This window comes from Arctopsyche grandis, chromosome 9, assembly GCF_051622035.1.
Source record: "Arctopsyche grandis isolate Sample6627 chromosome 9, ASM5162203v2, whole genome shotgun sequence".
In the NCBI taxonomy this organism is placed as follows: Eukaryota; Metazoa; Arthropoda; class Insecta; order Trichoptera; family Hydropsychidae; genus Arctopsyche; species Arctopsyche grandis.
The window spans coordinates 9,547,924-9,553,923 of record NC_135363.1 but is presented as its reverse complement, the minus strand read 5'-3'; the positions used below and the strand labels follow the sequence as shown (position 1 = coordinate 9,553,923).

At 37.0% G+C, this 6,000-nt stretch overlaps 1 protein-coding gene across 1 annotated transcript in view; it reads left to right on the top strand.

Moving 5' to 3' along the window:
* The first annotated feature begins 4,756 nt into the window (after positions 1 to 4,756).
* The window catches only part of Ten-m (teneurin transmembrane protein Ten-m), a 525,280-nt gene continuing 524,036 nt past the window's right edge, over positions 4,757 to 6,000 (top strand). Inside the window, exon 1 of the mRNA XM_077438746.1 lies at positions 4,757 to 5,084. The gene's annotated coding sequence lies outside the window, so the exon portion shown is untranslated. The remainder of the gene's footprint in view (positions 5,085 to 6,000) is intronic.

Below are 6,000 nucleotides of genomic sequence, written 5' to 3'. Positions count from 1 at the left end.
TATATGTACATATATAGATTTGGTCAAATTGGACCCTCTTGTTTTGCATGGGTTAGATATGAGGTAGCTACGCCACTGGAAGGAGAGGTAGGCTTTCGTGAAAACGTCAATTGACTAATGAATTTAGTTGGAAAGTCACATTTTTGTTTTGAACACATTCTTAGAGGTTAGAGCTATCGTAATACGGTACTCATTGCCTTTATTCGCAATACCTAGCATTATTGAATTCTTAAGCCTTCGCAAAAACATCAGAGCTGTCAAAATTTAACTTTTATATTACAACTGGCGTTCATTGTTGAAAGTATATTTGCACGTGTAGCGATATAATTCACTAGTTGAATTGTATTCGAATATGAATGACCTAAAACGTCAGTTGGAATATATTTTATTTTATTTTATTTAAATTGGCACACATACAGAATAGAATATAAAAAAAAGAAAGCAGTACAGTGAGACAAAAAACATACAAATATAAATGAAAATATTATATTCCATGTACAGTGAGCACCACATTGTAATATAAAGCAAACAATAAAGAAAAACATATTAAAATTAATAAATAATGAATGACAATGAAGGTGAAGAAGCAAATCAACCACAGATTTGCTTCTTCACCTTAGCCCTACAAGTACTGAAAGAGTCAGTAAAAAGGTCGGGACAATCATCCATACCATCGTAAAGATGGCATGGCATATATGTACATACCTATGTACGTGCGATTGTAGTATTAAATGAATTGTTGTTATGATAAATTAGTGGATAGATCAGATTTCTACATCTGGTGAATCGGGCATTAACGTTAAAATTAATTTTGTTCAAAACAGATGTATCAAGAATACCATTAGCAATATTGTATAAAAGTTACAAATCAGAAACCCTTCTGCAATGAGACAAACTAGCGATCTAGAAATAAGAGAGTCTGTCATTATACATAAGATGGTAAGAATTTAACAAGACCAGTCTTATGGGATAAATGGCGCAGAAAACGCTTCTGAATTGTCTCTAAATCATATATACATATATGAATTTGGTAATAAGGAGACCATATAACTGAAGCATACATACTCCATATTACTGCGAACCAAACTGTTATAGAGCAATATTAGAGTATGCGGATTGTTAAAGGTCTTCGCAACTCTGCAGATAAATCCCAATAGCTTGTATGAATTTTTACCATGCATACATTCTTTTTGATCTTTCGACTTAAGATCTTTCGATTTTCAATCTTTGCTCTCCGATATTTGCTTTTTCGATCTTTCGGCCTTTCGATGCCGTGATGTAGATCCGATTAAAATGCTCATTAAACCAGTGCTTCCCAAATTGGGGGTCGCGACCCCCTGGGGAGATCCCCATAGGATTTCTCGTGGGGGCCGCGAAAATATTCCATAGAAAGTACAAATATGCATTTATGAATATTTTTCCACATTAAATATTTAGTTAATGTATATATTTATTTAAGGAAATATTTCCCAAGCTTGAATGAGGTTGAAAGGAACAATTGGATAAGAGCACCATTTGCCAAGTCCTTAAAATATGATCATATTACGTGGACAGCCCAAGAAGAGTAGATCGATATCAGGTCAGATAATTTGCTTGAAGTGGAATTTAATGAAAAAAATATTTCAAAATTTTGGATAAGGCGACAGTAAGAATATCCTGCTATTGGAAAAGAAGCCCTGGTAACTATTATTCCTTTCGTGACTACGTACGTATGCGAAACAGAATTTTCGTCATTACTTATATTAAAAAATAAGCAAAGGTCATGTCTTTCCACGGAGACTTTGGAAGATCCTTTGCGACGAAGTTTTTAAGCACGTTCCTATAATTTTGTGCTGAATATAAATATGTGTATTATAATTGTAATAATTACTGCCAAATTTTATTTTTATTTATTTACATATATACCAGGAAGGCCTTACAGGTAAATAAATCCTAATGCGCCTTCCTGGCCATATACAAATTACAATTACAAATACAAATGCAGCATTTTTATTACAAGTCGTAAATTGCGAGACACTGAAAGACTCGCAAATTAATGAGACATCTATGAATTATACATAAATTTTATTGTACATCAATCAAACTTCAAATAGTGGTGACATAGTAGGTAGGAAGGATTTTTAGCCAATTTTTTTTCCGGGAACCGCTTCAACAATGAAATCAGAGAAAATTGGCAAACTCTGATAGGAAACGATCAACCTGGAGTCACAAATCCAGGTCTGACCAACAGCATACTCTGAAAAATTCATTTTCATTCAGGGATTGAACCCGGCACCTTCTTGACGCTAAGCAGAAACTTAACGACCGAGCTATGCTGTTGGCTAAATACACCTTTTAACTAGAAAAAAAAAATTTTTAGGGGCCGGGAATTAATTCTTTCAGATTTAGGGGGTCGTGACATGAAAGTAATCGGGAAGCACTGCATTAAACGACAGTTTGAAATCTATTAGAATAGCCAAGTAAGTCTCTGGCACAGTTTTTCGTTATTAATATTGTAAATGAAGTTAATTAGATTATGATTTATGGAAAGTGTCAACTGAAAATGCACTTCGACTATAACATATGCATATATAGAGGAGAGCTTTCTCGAACGGATGCGGTGCATCCGCTCTAAAATCGCCAGACAAATTGAACGACAGATTAACGAACGGCTGCTTTACATGCAATTCTCATCTTCTCGAATGATAGATTGCACATCAGATGACGGGTAACCTTTAGATGTGCACAGATGCAATTATTTAAATGGTAATTATTAAAATTAAGTTGGATCTTTCTGGCGAGTTTAATAAGGCATGATTCAATAAGTTCCGAATTGAACGACAGATTAACGGACGGCTGTTTTAAATGCAATTCTCGTCTTCTCGAATGATAGATTGAAAATCAGATGACGGGTAACCTTTCGATGTGCACAGATGCAATTATTAAAATTGAGTTGGATCTTTCAGGTGAGTTTAATAAGGCAAGATTCGATAAGTTCCGAATTGAACGACAGATTAACGGACGGCTGCTTTAAATGCAATTCTCGTCTTCTCGTATGATAGATTGAAAATCAGATGACGGGTAACCTTTCGATGTGCACAGATGCAATTATTAAAATTGAGTTGGATCTTTCAGGTGAGTTTAATAAGGCAAGATTCGATAAGTTCCGAATTGAACGACAGATTAACGGACGGCTGCTTTAAATGCAATTCTCATCTTCTTGAATGATAGATTGCACATCAGATGACGGGTAACCTTTAGATGTGCACAGATGCAATTATTAAAATGGTAATTATTAAAATTGAGTTGGATCCTTCTTGCGAGTTTATTAAGGCAAGATTCGATAAGTTCCGAATTGAACGACAGATTAACGGACGGCTGCTTTAAGTGCAATTCTCGTCTTCTCGAATGATAGATTGCACATCAGATGACGGGTAACCTTTCGATGTGCACAGATGCAATTATTAAAATTGAGTTGGATCTTTCTGGCGAGTTTAATAAGGCAAGATTCAATAAGTTCCGAATCTTGCCTTATTAAACTCGCCAGAAAGATCCAACTCAATTTTAATAATTACCATTTTAATAATTGCATCTGGTAATTATTAAAATTGAGTTGGATCTTTCTGGCGAGTTTAATAAGGCAAGATTCGATAAGTTCCGAATTGAACGACAGATTAACGGACGGCTGCTTTAAATGCAATTCTCGTCTTCTCGTATGATAGATTGAACATCAGATGACGGGTAACCTTTCGATGTGCACAGATGCAATTATTAAAATGGTAATTATTAAAATTGAGTTGGAACTTTCTGGCGAGTTTAGTAAGGCAAGTTCCTAATCTTGCCTTATTAAACTCGCCAGAAAGATCCAACTCAATTTTAATAATTACCATTTTAATAATTGCATCTGGTAATTATTAAAGTTGAGTTGGATCTTTCAGGCGAGTTTATTAAGGCAAGATTTGATAGGTTCCGAATTGAACGACAGATTAACGGACGGCTGCTTTAAATGCTATTTTCGTCTTCTCGTATGATAGATTGAACATCAGATGACGGGTAACCTTTCGATGTGCACAGATGCAATTATTAAAATTGAGTTGGATCTTTCAGGTGAGTTTAATAAGGCAAGATTCGATAAGTTCCGAATTGAACGACAGATTAACGGACGGCTGCTTTAAATGCAATTCTCGTCTTCTCGAATGATAGCTTGCACATCAGATGACGGATAACCTTTCGATGTGCACAGATGCAATTATTAAAATGGTAATTATTAAAATTGAGTTGGATCTTTCTGGCGAGTTTAATAGCTCGCCAGAAAGATCCAACTCAATTTTAATAATTGCATCTGTGCACATCGAGAGGTTACTCGTCATCTGATGTGCAATCTATCATTCGAGAAAACGAGAATTACGTTTAAAGCTGCCGTTCTGTTAATCTGTCGTTCGTTTGTCTGGCTATTTTAGAGCGGATGCACCAAACCCTGTTTTTCGTTATAAGGTGTTCGTTATTAATTTACGGAAAGTGTCAACTGAAAATACACTTCGACTGTAACATTTGCATATATAGAGGAGAGCTTTCTCGAACACGTGCGCGCTTGCGAGCTCGTCGCGGAACACAAGCTCGCGAACGGGGGGGGGAGTGAATCGGGCAAGGGTGAGTCTGCGCGCGCTTTCGGCCAAAGGCGTGGAGGGACGGGGCGAGGAGGGGGAGGGGCGATTCAGAGCAGGGGTAAGTTCCCCGCGGAGAGGGGTAGCGCACGAGTCGTGCGCCGTTCAGAGCCAGTCACAGCGCGGCCGCCGCGCAGCGCGCACGTCACAAACGGTACGAAGCCGCGCTTCCGCGTGTACGACAAAACCGCGCGTTATCCCATGGTGCAGTTTTAACATACACACCCACAACCGAGTGACCCTGTTCACACACATACAGTGCAACCATCCTCCGATCACTGCGATCGTTCACACTTGCCAAATTTCCACGTACGAATGTGTTTGTTGTTTGTTGTGCTCTCTCTACGCTGAGGATTTTCCCGTACGTTTTCCGCCGAGACTGAGTTTTCCGGTCGCAGGACCGCTACGCTCTGCTCACCATCTCCAACCCCCGTATAAGCGGTAAGTGAAAATCGCGCCGCGTATATATTTTGTGTACTCTGCATCGTGTGCATACATATGTACATATGTCCCCGCCCCTGTTTAATTCGTCGCATTATGTAATGCGGAAAACCATCGGTTTAATTTTTGTGCAATGCGGACAGAAGACTTGTGCTTTTCTGGCGCGTGTCGCTGTGTTTATGTGTGCTGCCGGGGAAATCTCGCTTTTCCGCCCCTGCGTTTGTTTTGGACGCGTTCTAGGAAACGGAAAATTCGCGCACAACACCACTATGAGCTTGAAAAAGCCTGCGTTCGAAATGTGTGATGTGTAAACGAAATATTACACTTCAAAAAATATGTTTCAAATATAAATATTCAAGAAGGAATCCATCAATAAGCTAAACTTTATCTATACAGTTGTTTTAAAAGAAAATTCATCAATAAAACAATTCATAAAAATATTATTTTTGATCAAAACTTGGTGCAATGATATATTTCAAACCATTCTACAACAACTTTTAAGTTATTATATTTAATGTTCACGCCATTCAAACCGCCAATTCAAAAAGTTAACTTTTCTACAATATATTGGTTCGCAGTTTCAGTCCAACATTGACTCTTGAAGTCTAAAATTAATAAATAAAACATTCCTAAATGCACGTTTAAGTATTATTTTTGATGAAAAGTGAATTTACGAATATTACAAGTTAGTGCAATGGTATATATTTCACGTTGTTTTACGAGAACTTTTATGTTATCATATTTCCTTTGCACTCCATTCAAATCTCTAAAGTACTATTAAAGTACTATTTTTGATCAAACGTGAATTTACAAATATTACAAGTTAGTGCAATGACATGTATATTTCACGTTGTTTTACGAGAACTTTCATGTTATTAATTTGTTTTGCACGCCATTAAATCGCCAATTTAAAAAG